The 14851-nt window shown below is 34.7% G+C and overlaps 1 pseudogene; it reads left to right on the top strand.

Annotated features, from left to right (window-relative positions):
- The first annotated feature begins 9284 nt into the window (after positions 1–9284).
- On the top strand, positions 9285–9501 carry LOC116635935 (annotated as a pseudogene).
- Positions 9502–14851: the final 5350 nt, after the last annotated feature.

Genomic DNA, 14851 nt, shown 5'->3' with positions numbered 1-14851 from the left:
ACAACCCAGCGATTGCACTACTAGGTATTTACCCAAAGAATACAAAAATACTAATTCAAAGCAATACACTCACCCTGATGTTCATAGCAATGTTATCTACAATAGCCAAATTATGAAAAGAGTCCAAATGTCCATTGACTGATGAATGAATAAAGAAAATGTGATATATTTATACAATGGAATATTACTCAGCCATAAAAAAGAATGAAATCTTGTCATTTGCAATAACATGGATGGAGCTAGAGAGTGTTATACTAAGTGAAATAAGTCAGTCAGAGAAAGACAAATACCATATGATTTCACTCATATGTGACATTTAAGAAACAAATGAACAAAGGGAAAAAAATAATTATACTTTTTGATACTGAAAATTCCACCAAGGTTAAAGTCCTTATCAAAGACATCAGTCTTATTTAAGGTAATATTTGCTTAAATGTGAAATATATCAATAATCTGCTATATTTTAAATTCTATGCAATGATCCATTTCTTCACAGTGCATTGATGCAATATTTTCAAACTTATGTTGTGATTCAGAATCCTATTAAAATGGCTGAAACTATATAGTCTTTGGTTGAAGACGTCATGGAAAATATACTTATTGCTATGGGGTACCTTATTGCCTAGAAAACTTTTGCAATGGATTATAAGAAGTTAAAAATCTATAATGTGTTGTGAATTCTGTAGAAATAAGCTGAGGGTCCACACCGGAGATATAAGTGTTAATTTTTTTCCAGTATCTCTCAAAATACCTCTTGGGCTAGTTAGTCATTCAAAGATCTGGAGTAGAGTGGTCAGTTAAAAATATTGAATGACTTAAGTAAATTCTGTGGCCTCTGGGTGACATTTATTACCTGACAGGATATATTTATTTCTTCATTTATATTCCTAAATAAAAATAGTAGAGAGTTTTCCTTGGTACATGCATTCTATTACTGCATGCCCTTAAGACATGATAATACTCTAAATGAATGTTGCTGTCTTTTTTAAAACTAAATTGAAAGTCATTTTTATATCATATGTAGTAACAAAATACCCCCTCCCCCAGTTTCCCCTTGTGCTCATTATGCTTTTGAATGATTGGCAAATGATATAGGTATAACTTTATTAACTGTAATTTTCTTAGTATGTTCCTTAAAGTAAAAGATTCTCAACATAAACAGTAATACATAAAATTTATTCAACTGAATCCTTGGTCCAGTTAAAAAAAATCATTAAAAGTGTAAATTTCTTTACAATATTTTCTTGAAGTATTCCTATTAACCTATTTTTATTAATAATATTCTGTAATGTAATTCATTAGCTCTAAAATATTTCTAATCTCATTTAAATAGAAAATCAGTATTAAAATTTTGCTTGTGAACTCTTTTGAATTTTTATTCAGCAATTATTTGCCTATGTACTATGAGTCTATATTTATTTTTCATAACACAAGACAGAATCTAAACAGATATGAAAATGATGATGGTGAGGCCTACTTAACTTCATTGTAAGATTCCGTTAACCTAATATTTAATATGTTAATTATAAAAACAAAAGTAGCATAGCATTATTCACTAATCTTATGATACCATATCTTGACATTATTAATATGCAAATATGAACATTAGAGGACACATAGTCTAGTCCCCACTTTGCTATTAATTGGCTGTATGACACTGAACAATCCAATTCCTCTCAGCATCAATAATCTCTCAAAAAGTTGGAATGAAAACACCTATATTTCAATGTTAGTATATTAAGTAATATTCTATGTATCTGTGTAAAGTTTTCATATGTTATATATAAATGTATTTGATATAGACTGGCTGGTATGTGAAAATTAAACAGGATGGTTCATTTCTTGAATCTGTTAGTTGGTTACTCATTCCTTTATGTAACACATAGATGTTGAGTTATTGCTATATTTCAGATAGTGTTGTAGGCATCAGGGGTTCAATAATTCACAAGTCAGACACGGCCTCAGCCAGTTGGAAAAGGTAAAGATGATGATATCAAATGGATTAAATAAAAGTATGGCCTGAGTTGATTTTGTGGTTTAAAATGTTGAAGGAATTCATATCCTAAGACAAAGAATTAAGTATATATAAGCATATCCTATCTGGGATATCAGAGTAACACAAAGAAAGTCTGCCAAAGAGATCAAGCAACAGGAATATAGCTCCTCATCTCTTTTCCACCTCCCTATGCCCTTGTTTTAAATTCTATTGTCTAATTAGGGACTGAAATTAGAAATGAGAGTCTTTATAAAATAATTAGGAAGGCAAATCTTTAAAGTTAATTGTTGGACTACATTGGTTTTAAACCATGTTTAAGCAATTAAGTAGTAGTTACAGACATTAGATTTTAGTAGACAAAAAGGTATATTAACTATTTATGGCTTTGGGTGAATAGTTTAATTTACTATGATCCATATGTGTTAAGTGGACCTGAAAGAATTAGTGTCCTCCAAAAGTGTTGGTAATTACTACCTAGACATAATATATTTAATTTTAATAAATATCATTCAAACATGACTTTAGTTATTTATCCTCTGATTATGTCACTTTTGTCAACATTTACTCATTGTTGTAAGGATCAAATATAATTTTTAAAATACTTTATAAATTCTAAGTACTGGAGATAAAGTAGTTATAATTATCTGATAAATTTAGCAATTTATATCAGGTTAAAACTATAATATAACACATTATCATGATGTAGTGGAATTGACTTTAGATCAAGACAAAGCAGGTATTCTCACTCTTTTCTAGTACATCCAGTCTAAACTGTGACATCTTAGGCAATTAAATTCATGAGCTTGATTGTGATTATGATATCTATGTTGAATATTGTATAGGACAAATGAAAATCTAATATTATGGCTGAATATAGGAAGAGTTTAATAAATACCCAGATTTCTTATCTTTTCCCCTGTGTTTTGTATTTACCAAAATGATCTTTAACATATTTTTATGTTTTTTTTCAGTATATATATAACTTTGAATCACTCTGACATCTCTTTCTTGTTTTTATTTTATGCTTATCTAAACTAAATTAATGTTTTTTTTTTGTTTTTTTTTTTTTAAAGATTTTTATTTATTTATTTGAGAGAGAGAATGAGAGACAGAGAGCATGAGAGGGAGGAGGGTCAGAGGGAGAAGCAGACTCCCTGCCGAGCAGGGAGCCCGATGCGGGACTCGATCCCGGGACTCCAGGATCATGACCTGAGCCGAAGGCAGTTGCTTAACCAACTGAGCCACCCAGGCACCCCTAAATTAATGTTTTTTTTTTATTGTGATGTGTGCTGATGCTTATTATAGTTTCTTCCTAAAAGTATTAAATTCTGGATTTTCACCCTAATTATACTTCTGAGCAATATTGTCTTAGACCTATTGAGTTCTTATTTTTGATTTTGCTTATTTTCAACAAAAGGATATCCTAGGCATTTCTTTGCTGTCTGTTATTATAAAATTAAGAAGCCTACTGAAAAGTATCTACTATTGTATCCTTTGGTTATGCTAGACGGGAATTGTTTTGTTAGCTATTGTGTTATTTCTTTTCTCTTCATATCACTTCTCTTCATCATACCTTTCTTTGTAAAAGCTAGTCCAAAGAAATTTTGTTGAAACAAGCTTTTTAAAAATTTTCTGGGGTTAATCAGGACATTTCAAGGAAATAAAATGTCCTTCTCCTGCTCTAAAATATTTAGGTGTGCTAAATAATTATCAGACTCCTTATCATGGCTTTCTGATGCAAACTTAACATTTCCTCCTTTATCCCGATATGTCTTTACACATATATCTGACCCAAGCCAAATTGGTGTGTTCCTGTACCTCATATTCCGTTTATATTTGCCCACTACTATATCTTTTAGAATATCCCCTCCTAACATGGGATTTTTTGTCCCATTCATGCTACTCATCAAAATGTTATTCACTTTCCCCATTTAATTCACATCCTAAAGTGATTAGATTTGCAGTCAGTGTATTTGACTTATGACCTCTAACCAATTCTAACATTCTGGAAGTGACAAAACAGAGAAAATATTTAATAAAAAAGAATTACCAATTGGGCTTATGGCATGATACAGTATCTTAATAGCAAACACTTAAATAATTGAATGAAATTTTAGCTGTCCAAATAGTTTTTTTTCTGATATGAGAAAGATGGTTTCTCTGTTCCTTTTGGATCTGGCTAATATAAATGTCAGTTAAAATCAAAGCTTAAAAAATGAGAGTACCAAGTGGTGTCAACGTCATGGCAACATAAGATATCTCTTGTTTTGGTCCCTTCTTTAACAACTAAAATCTGGCATCCATCATCTCTGTGGGAGTCATGGGATTTAGCACCAAATGTCAAGGAGTCTCACCCAACTGTGCATCAAGTAATAAGCAGATAGACTATAGTATGGCTTGTGGAATAGCCAGAAGCCTATGGGCCAGCTCTATCCACTCTTGGCCACAGTCTGGCAGGACCTGGAAAGTGCTGACTTGGATAGAAACCCATGGGTGAGAGAGCCTTTGTAGAAGTCCAGATTTCCATGGAGGGAAAAAAAAAAAAAAGGGTTTAGATGCATGAGAGTGTGGATGAAGAATTTATCAGTGTCATTCCTCTCCAGAAGGTAGCACAGCATAGAGAAAGAGGAAGCTGGGGATCTCCCCCATGGGGGAAATAGAGAGTGGTGGGTGAGTACCCAGCTTTCCTGGCTATAAGGACACTACTAAAGAAATCTGTTTCTCCCTGATAGTACCTAGAATATTAAAGTGGAAGCTCCATGACTGGGAGGAGGGAGAAGATCAGGAAAGAGGAAAATAATATCAGAGGGCATTAAAGGAATGTGGTTCCTGCTGAGTCTTTTCTGGACTCCAGCAGGAAGACTGCCCATGAAGTACTGGGAAAACTTCAACCAAGAATTCCCTCAGCTGGCCCACAGGCATCCCCAACACCCTGAGTGCCCAAACCACACCTCTTCTCTACTCTGTGGCTAGCTCCTTCTGTGCATTTCTGAGGTGGCAGTGAGAATAGCTCAGGCAGACAAGGAGTATGCACAGAAAACAGTCCAGGGTCTGTGAACAAGGGAGAAATCACAATCTTTAGTTGTAGTGCCATCTTTGGGAAAGCAAAAAAGAGGTTTCCAGCAGATGGCCTGGCATGTTGTAAGATAGAAAGAAGACATACAAGCATAAGAATTCTTCTACACAAGGGAGCAAGAATTGTGGAACAGGTGTATCCATAAAGGTGGGAGAAAGTGTCAGAATATATAGCAGGACCAATGAAAATATCTCTCACCTAAAAGCAGTTAATAAAGTTTGAAGGAGTTGACTGCAACTTCAAATGCAAAAGCAGCAATGAAAACTTCCAAGGAACATGAAGAATCAAGGAAACATAACATCACCAAAGATCTCAATAATCCTTTAGGAAGCAAACTCAATGAGATGGAGATTGGTGATTTAAGCAATAAAGAATTAAAAATAGAGTAGAATAGAATCCTCAAAATATTTTGAAGAAACTCAATAAGCTACAAGAAAATACAAAAATGAAATCAGGAAAAGAATACATGAAAAACATGAGAAATTTAACAAAGAGATAGAATTCTTACCAAACAAAAATTCTGCGGCTGAAATATCCAATGAATGAAATGAAGGATGCAGTAAACACCATCAGCATTAGAATAGCTGGCTGGAAGAATAAGTGAGTTAGAGGATAGGAATTTTGAAATAACCTGGTCAGAGGAAAACAAAGAAAAAATAATGAAAAAGAGTGAGGAAAGCCTCAATAATCTGTGGAACACCATCAGAATCATTTGAGTTTTAGGAAAGAAGAAGAAAAATCATTTTAAAAAAAGCACTGAGGGGGCGCCTGGGTGGCTCAGTCGTTAAGCGTCTGCCTTCGGCTCAGGTCATGATCCCAGGGTCCTGGGATCGAGCCCCGCATCGGGCTCCCTGCTCAGCGGGAAGCCTGCTTCTCCCTCTCCCACTCCCTCTGCTTGTGTTCCCTCTCTCGCTGTGTCTCTCTGTCAAATAAATAAAATCTTTAAAAAAAAAAAAAAAAGCACTGAGAACTTCTCAAACCTGTGAAGAGATTGGACATCCAATTTCATTAAGATAATATATCAACTCATTATTTCAATCCAACATTATCTTCTCTGAGGCATGTTATAATGAAACTGACAAAATCAAAGACAAACAATCCTAAAAGCAGCAAAAGAAAGATTGTAACCTACAGAGGAACCTCCATTGGATGATCAGCCAATTTCTCAACAGAAACCATATAGGCTGAGAGATAGTGGGATGATACACTAGAAGTACTAAAATAAGAAAAATTGTCAGCCAATAATACTCTATTCAACAAAATTATTCTTCAGAAATGTAGGAGAAATAAAGACTTACCCAGACAAACAAAAGCTGATAGAGTTCATCACAACTAGAACTGCCTTATAAGATATGCTGAAAGTTCTTTAACTGAAAAGGTGCTAATTAGTAACATGAAACTATATACAAAATATACAACACACTAGTAAAGGTAAATGTACAGTCCAATTCAGAAAATGCTAATTCTTTAATATGTTGGTGTGTTAACCTCACAACTATTGTATAAAGATTAAAAGAAAAGAGTATCAAAAATAACCATAGCTACCATAATTTATTAATGAATACACAATATAAAGAGGTAAGTTGTGACATTAAAAACACAAAAGGGTGGCACCTGGGTAGCTAGTCAGTTAAGCATCCAATTCTTGGTTTTGACTCAGGTCATGACCTTATGGGTCGTGGGATCAAGCCCAGGTTGGGCTCTATGCTCAGTGGGGAGTCTGCTTGAAGATTCTCTCCCTCTGCCCCTCCTCCCACTCTCACACGTGCTTTCTCTGTCTCAAATAAGTCAATCTTAAAAAAACTCAAAAGGTGAGCGTATAAGGATAGAATTTTTATATGCAATAGAATTTAAGTTGCTATCAACTTTCAAAAGATTGTTTTATGTAAGATGTTTTATGTAAGCCTCATGGTAAAAACAAAGCATGGTAAACACTTATAGCAGATTCACAAAAGATAGAAGGGAATCAGAGCATAATACTATGAAAAATTACTGTTCCACAAAGGCAGTCAGCAAGAGAGGAAAAAAGAACAATGGAACTACCAGTGGAAGCCAAAGCCACTTCTAATATTATGTGTTGATAATATTCCACTACAAGTGGAAGCCAAAAGAGCTGGGGTATCAACACATAATATTAGAAGTCCTAGATGGAATAATAAGGCAAGATAAAGAAATACAAGGCATCCAAATCAGAAACCAAAAAACTGTTGGAAGTAATCAATAAATTCAGTAAAATTGCAGGATATAGAATCAATATACAGAAATCAGTTGCTTTTTTACACACTAATAAAGATGGCTGAGGGGCACCTGGGTGGCTCAGTTGGTTAAGCAACTGCCTTCGGCTCAGGTCATGATCCTGGAGTCCCGGGATCGAGTCCCGCATCAGGCTCCCTGCTCGGCAGGGAGTCTGCTTCTCCCTCTGACCCTCCTCCCTCTCATGCTCTCTGTCTCTCATTCTCTCTCTCTCAAATAAATAAATAAAATCTTTAAAAAAAAAAAAAAGATGGCTGAAAAATAAATAAAGAAAATAATTTTATTTACAATAACATTAATAAGATAAATTACTTAGGAATAAATTTAACCAAAGAAGTACAGGATCTATACACTGAAAACTACAAGATTTTGGTGAAAGAAATTTAAAAGCATACAAGTAAATGGAATGACATCCCATGTTCATAATCAGAAAAATCAATATTGTTAAAATGTTCATAGACCCCAAAACATCTACAGATTCAATGTACTTGCTATCAAAGTTTCAATGGCAGTTTTTACAGATATAGAAAAAAACAATCTTAAAACTTATGTGGAACCACAAAGACCCCAAATAGCCAAAGTAATCCTGAGGAAGAAGAAAAGAGCTAAAGGCTTCAAACTTCTTGATTTTGAACTATACTACAAAGCTATAATAATCAAGACAGTATGATACTGATATCAAAATAGATACATAGACCAATAGAACAGAATAGAGACCTGAGAAATAAGCTCTTGCATGCATGTTCAGCTAATATTTGATAAGGGAGTCGAGAATACTCAATGAGGAAAGGGTAGTCTCTTTAATAAATGTTGGGGAAACTGAATAACTACAAGCAGAAAAATGAAATTGGACCCCTATCTTTCACCATTCATGAAAGCTAACTTATAATGTATTAGAGATATAAAACTGGAGAACTAGAGGAAAACAGAGGGAAAAACTTCCTTAGCATTGGTCTTGGCAATGATTTATTTTTGCACATGACACCAAAAGCACAAGCACAAAAGCAAAAATTGTCAAGTGGGACTACATCAAACTAAAAAAGAAAAAAAATAAATAACAAAATGAAAAGTCAATTTATAGAATGGGGGAAAATATGTGCAAGCTACATGTCTAATAAGGTGTTAATATCCAAAATATATAAAGAACTCATAAAACTCAATCACAAGAAAAGCGAAGACTTTGATTAAAAAATGGGTGGAGGAATTAAATAAGACATTCTTCCAAAGAAGGGATATGAATGGACAACATATACAAGAAAAGATGCTCAGCAAAACTTGTCATCAGGGAAATGAAAATCAAAATCACAATGAGATATCACCTCACACCTGTTTGAATGGCTATCATCAAAAGGAACAAGAGATAATATGTGTTGGAAGGATGTAGAGAAAAGGGAACACTTGTGCACTCTTGGCAGGAATATAACTTGGTGCAGCCACTATGGAAAATAGTATAAAATTTCCTCAAAACATCAAAAATAGAACTACCATATAATCCAGCAATTCCACTTTTGGGTTTATATCCAAAGGAAATAAAAACAGGATATCAAAGAGATAGCTGTAGTCCATGTTCATTTCAGCATTCTTCATAATAGTAAAGATATGGAAACAACCTAAATATCCATCACAGATGAATGGATAAAGAAGATGTGAGACACACACACATGCACACATACGCGCACATGCACAGACACGTGCACGCACACACACACACACACACACACACAGAGTCAGAAATATTCAGAAAAGTGAAAGAAGGAAACCCTGACATTTGTTACAACATGGATAGGCCTTGAAGGCATTATGCTAAGTAAGATAACTCAGAGAAAGTCAAAACTGTACTGTATAATTTATATGTGGAATCTAAAAAAAAGCTGCACTTGTAGAAGTAGGGTCGAAAGGTAGTTATTAGGATCTGGGGGGAAGGGAAATTGGGAAGATGTTGTTCAAACTTGCAATTAGAGCTTTGCGCAGTGGCAGTATCGTAGCCAATGAGGTTTATCCGAGGCGCGATTATTGCTAATTGAAAACTTTTCCCAAACTTGCAATTAGAAGATGAATAAGGTCTGGGGATCTAATGCACAGCAATGTGATTATAGTTGCCAACACTGTAATATATACTTGGAAGTTACGTAAATACTAGATCATATTTTGAATTTATTTTTTCTTTTTAAAAAAATTTTTTAAGTAGACTTCATGCTGGGCCTACTGGAGCCCAACACGGGGCTTGAACTTGCAACCTCCACATCAAGACCTGAGCTGAAAGCAAGAGTTGGATGCTTAAGGGACTGAGCCACCCAGGTGCCCTGCAAAGATACTGGATCTTAAATGTTCTCAAAAAAATAAAAAAATAAAAAATAAAAAAATAATAATTATGTGAAGTGATGAAAGTTATTAGCTAACACTACAGTGGTAATCATATTGCAATGTATAAATGTATCAAATCAACATGTTGTACACCTTAAACTTGCACAAGTTTATGACATGTTATATGTCAATTATCCAAAAGATTAAAAAAATGAAAGTACAATTAATGTACCCAAAACACGATTGAAATATATAGCTAGAAATGCGGAAAGGAAACTATTACCTAATTTATATTAAAAATAGATAGCAAGACACAGATGTAGTGAAAGAAGGGCCATATGCACCCCAATGTTCATAGCATCAATGTCCGCAATAGCCAAACTGTGGAAAGAGCAGAGATGCCCTTCAACAGATGAATGGATAAAGAAGATGTGGTCCATATATACAATGGAATATTACTCAACCATCAGAAAAGATGAATACCCAACTTTTAAATCGATGTGCATGGGACTGGAGGAGATTATGCTAAGTGAAATAAGTCAAGCAGAAAAAGTCAATTAACATATGGTTTCACTTATTTGTGGAACATAAGGAATAGCATGGAGAACATTAGGAGAAGGAAGGGAAAAATGAAGGGGGGGAAATCGGAGGGGGAGAGGAACCATGAGAGACAATGGGCTCCGAGAAACAAACTGAGGGTTCTAGAGGGGAGGGGGGTGGGGGGATGGGTTAGCCCAGTGTTGGGTATTAAGGAGAGCACGCATTGCACGGAGCACTGGGTGTTACACGAAAACAGTGAATCATGGAACACTACATCAAAAACTAATGAAGTACTGTATGGTGACTAACATAACATAATAAAATTAAATTAAATTAAAAAAAAAAGAAATAAAAAGCATCTGCCTTCGGCTCAGGTCATTGATCCCAGGGTCCTGGGATCAAGCCCTGCAGCTGGCTCCCTGCTCAGCGGGTAGCCTGTTTCTCCATCTCCCTCTGCTGCTCCCCCTGCTTGTGCTTTCCCACTCTCTCTCTCAAATAAATGATTGAAATCTTTAAAAAATATGTATAGCTCTCCATCAAAAAAACAAAAGTATCTGTTGGCACATGATACCTTTAAGTTACATGTGGATACATATTATGTTTGGCATATCCTAGCATTCTTATTAATGTCTCATTAATATAATTTGCACTAAATGATAAAATATTTAACACCTCCTTTTTTTTTTTTGATCACTTCTAAAATATCAGTGGATTGAGAAATCCCTGAATGGATGTCCAAAGTCTTCCACTGAGTTTAATTTTCTGGTTTAAAAAGAGGCTCACATTTGCTTTTCAGGTAATTTTTAAATAATTGCTTAGATATGAATCAAATTGGCTATTTTCATATAGCTATTTTTTGATAAAAGGACATATTAAGACTGTGAATTAAGCACCAAACCCAGGGTTTGAAGCAGGTAGTGTGTTCATTTAACTAGGACATAGATCTTTTTCTCTATAATACAAATGAGGCCTGGGCTAATCACTAGTCATTTCTGCTAGAGAGCAGCTGAATTTTCTTTTCTCTTTAGGAGATATCTAAACTCCAAGCAACTAGGATTTTGGAAGGTGACAAAAATTATGATTGCTACATGTTAGTTATTCTGATTTCCAGTCTTAAAAATATTATGCTACTCTATTAAGAAAGCAGTTAGATAAAATGTATAATTTCAGGTATGTAAACCAGGGGATTCATATATATATATATATATATATATATAATATGTATATTATATATACATATATTATATATACATTATATATATATATAAGCAGTTAAAGGTTCATAGCATAATTGTGGGGAAGATAGAGTTTCCATATACCTCCTGCCTATTCCTACACTTGCATAGCCTCCCCCACTATCAACATCCTCCACCATAGTGGTGTATTTGCTACAATTGACAAACTTAGATTAACACATCATAATCACCCTTAGTCCATAGTTTACCGTAGGGTTCATTCTTTGTGTGTTGAATTCTATGAATTGGGATAAATATATAATGATATACATCCATCTTAAGGTATCATACAAAATATTTTCACTGCCCTATAACTCCTCCGTGCTTTGTTTATTCACCCCCCCCACCACTGCAACCCCTAGAAACCACTTATTTTTTAATGTCTCCATAGTTTTGCCTTTTCCAGAATATCATATAGTTGGAATCATACAATATGCAGCCATTTTGGATTGGCTCATTTCATTTATTAATAGGCATTTGAAAGTTATTTCCTGTTTGTTTTTGTTGTTGTTATTGTTGTTCATGTATTGATAGTTCATTTCCTTTTAGTACCCAATAATAATTGTTTTCGGGATATACCACAGTTTATCCATTAACCTTCTGAAAGACATTTTGTTTACTTCCTAATTTTGGCAATTATGTATAAAGCTGCCTTTGTGTCCCAAGTTTTTGTGTGGACAGGGTGTGCCATTTTGCATTACTACCAGCAATGGATGAGAGTTCCATTCTCACCCTGTTTGATATTGTTATTGTTCCAGGTTTTGCCCATTCTAGTAAGTGTGTATTGGTATCTTATTGTTGCTTTAATTTGCATTTCTCTGACGACATAGGATACAGAACATGTTTTTATATGCTTATTTTCTTCCTGTATATCTTCTTTTGTGAAGGTCTCTTCAGGGCTTTGACCCATTTTTCAACCGGGTTGTTTTCCTATTGTTGAGCTTTAAGAGTTCTTTGCACATTTTGGTTAAGAGCCCATTATCAAATATATGTTTTGCAACTATTTTCTCACAGTCTGTGGCTTGTCTTCTCATTCTCTTGATATTGTCTTCCCAGAGCAGATGTTTTTAATTTGAATAAAGTCCAGCTTATCCATTATTTTCTTATTTATTTATTTATGGATCTTGTTTTGGGTGTTGTATCTAAAAAGGCATTGCCATACCAAAGCTTATTTAGGCTTTTTCCCCCTATACCCTAGGAGTTTTATAGGTTTGCATTTTGTACTTACTTCTAAATAAATAAAATGATCCATTTTGAGTTAGTTTTTGTGGAAGGTATTAGGTCTGTGTCTAGATTCTTTTTTTTTTTTTTGCATGTGGATGTCCGATTGTTTCAGCATCATTTGTTGACAAAACAATCTTTGCTCAATTTTATTGGCTTTGATCCTTTGTCAAGTTATCAGTTGACTATATTTGAGTCTATTTCTGGGATCTCTATTGTATTTAATTAATTTATTTGTCTATTATTTTGTCCATACTACATTCTCTTGGTTACTGTAGTTTTATGGTAAGTCTTGACATTGAATAATGGAAGTCCTCCCACATTGTTCTTCTCCTTCAATACTGTGTTGGTTATTCTGGGTATTTTGCCTCTCTGCATAAACTTTAGAATCAATTTGTTGTATCCACAAGATAACTTGCTGGGATATTGATTGAGATTGCATTGAATCTACAGATAAAGTTGGGAAGAACTGATATCTTGACAATACTGAGTCTTCTTATCTGTGGATATGGAATATCTCTGCATTTATGTAGTTATTATTATTTTTTTATTTAATTCATCAGATTTTTGTAGTATTCTTCATATAGATCTTGTACATGTTTTGTTAGATGTATACAGAAGCAATTTATTTTGAAGGATGGTAATGTAAATGGTATTGTGTTTGTTTTTAATTTCAAATTCCACTTCATTGTTCATTGTTCATTTCTGGGTATATAGGAAAGCAATTGAATTATGTATATTAGCCTTGTATTATGGAACCTTGCTATAATTGCTTATTAGTTCCAGGAGATTTTTGTTGATTATTTCAGATTTTCTGTGTAATCATGTTATCTGTGACCAAAGACATTTTTTATGTCTTCTTTCCCAATTTCTATGTCTTTTATTTCTTTTTCTTGCTTTTTTGCATTAACCGTAAGTTCCAAGTATGATATTAAAACTAAGTTTAGAGAGGGCACATTCTTGCCTTATTCCTGATCTTAATGAGAAAGCTTCAAGTTTCTCACTTTATGTATGTATGACATTAGCTGTAGGCTTTTATAGATATTCTTTATCAAGTTTTCTCCCCTTTAAGTCGAACAGAATGGCTAGAGTGTGTTGGAGTTGGGTATTTTTATTTCCCCACAGTTAGCTCTAAATGTACCCCCAGCAGGTTAGGCTTTGATTAACTAGTTTCCCCTCAGAACAGACCTTTGTAAGAAAAACAGAGTGCTCTGAAGTACTTCAAAATGCTTCCACTCCTTCATACCCCCAGAAACACCAGGGGTATTTATCTAATATTTACTGTGAGAACCTAGTAAAATTCCTAGTGGTAAAGTTTTACAGTATTTCTCCGCACCAACCATGGCTGGGGCCCCCTGGAGTTTTTAACTTTCAGGTGTGTCCCCACTAAACCTCCTACAATTCATCAGTTATAGTTCCAGGTTTTCCTACCCTGGTATTGGTTTCCAGGAGGTTTCTGTTCAGGAGTCTTTCTTCCCTGAAGTGGCAACTCTCTGTATTTGTCCATATATCTCTCCAATCTTGGCGGAAGTAGTTTGCCTTGTATCTACCGCTCTTTTATGAATCCAAGAACAGTTGTTAATTATTTACCCCTTTCATATTTTTATGATGGTCCAGTGACTTAAGGTCCTGATACGCAGATTCAGAAAATCCTGTGGGTTTTTATTGGTTGGTTTGTTTGTTTTTTTCAAAGATTTTATTTATTTATCAGAGAGAGAGAGAGCACAAGCATACAAGGCGGCGGGGGCAGGGGGGGAAGCAGAAAGAGAGGGAGAAGCAGAATCTCTGCTGAGCAGGGAGCCAGACATGGGACTTGATCCCAGGACCCTGAGATCACGACCTGAGCCAAAGGCAGAGGCTTAACTGACTGAGCCACCCAGACACCCCTTATGTGTAAATATATGTCATGCATCACTTCTTTTCATGAAAAATAATCATCAAATTGTTTTCTCTATGTTCTTATGTAAATATTAAACAGGCTATTCTCAATTCTAATTTAAAAGGACACTTAAACTAAAAGATCTTTTTGTTTAATGATTACTATCAGGGTCTGAGATAATCTTCATTTGAATTGCAAAGTTCCTTTAATCCATACTGCAAGTTTAAAAATAGGGACGCCTGGGTGGCTCAGTCGGTTAAGCATATGGCTTCAGCTCAGGTCATGATCCCAGAGTCCTGGGATTGAGTTCTGCATGGGGCTCCTTGCTCAGCAGAGAGTCTGCTTTC

Source organism: Phoca vitulina, unplaced genomic scaffold, assembly GCF_004348235.1.
Source record: "Phoca vitulina isolate PV1807 unplaced genomic scaffold, GSC_HSeal_1.0 scaffold11, whole genome shotgun sequence".
In the NCBI taxonomy this organism is placed as follows: Eukaryota; Metazoa; Chordata; class Mammalia; order Carnivora; family Phocidae; genus Phoca; species Phoca vitulina.
Note: the sequence above shows the minus strand (reverse complement) of the source record. Positions and strands in the feature narration are given on the sequence as shown.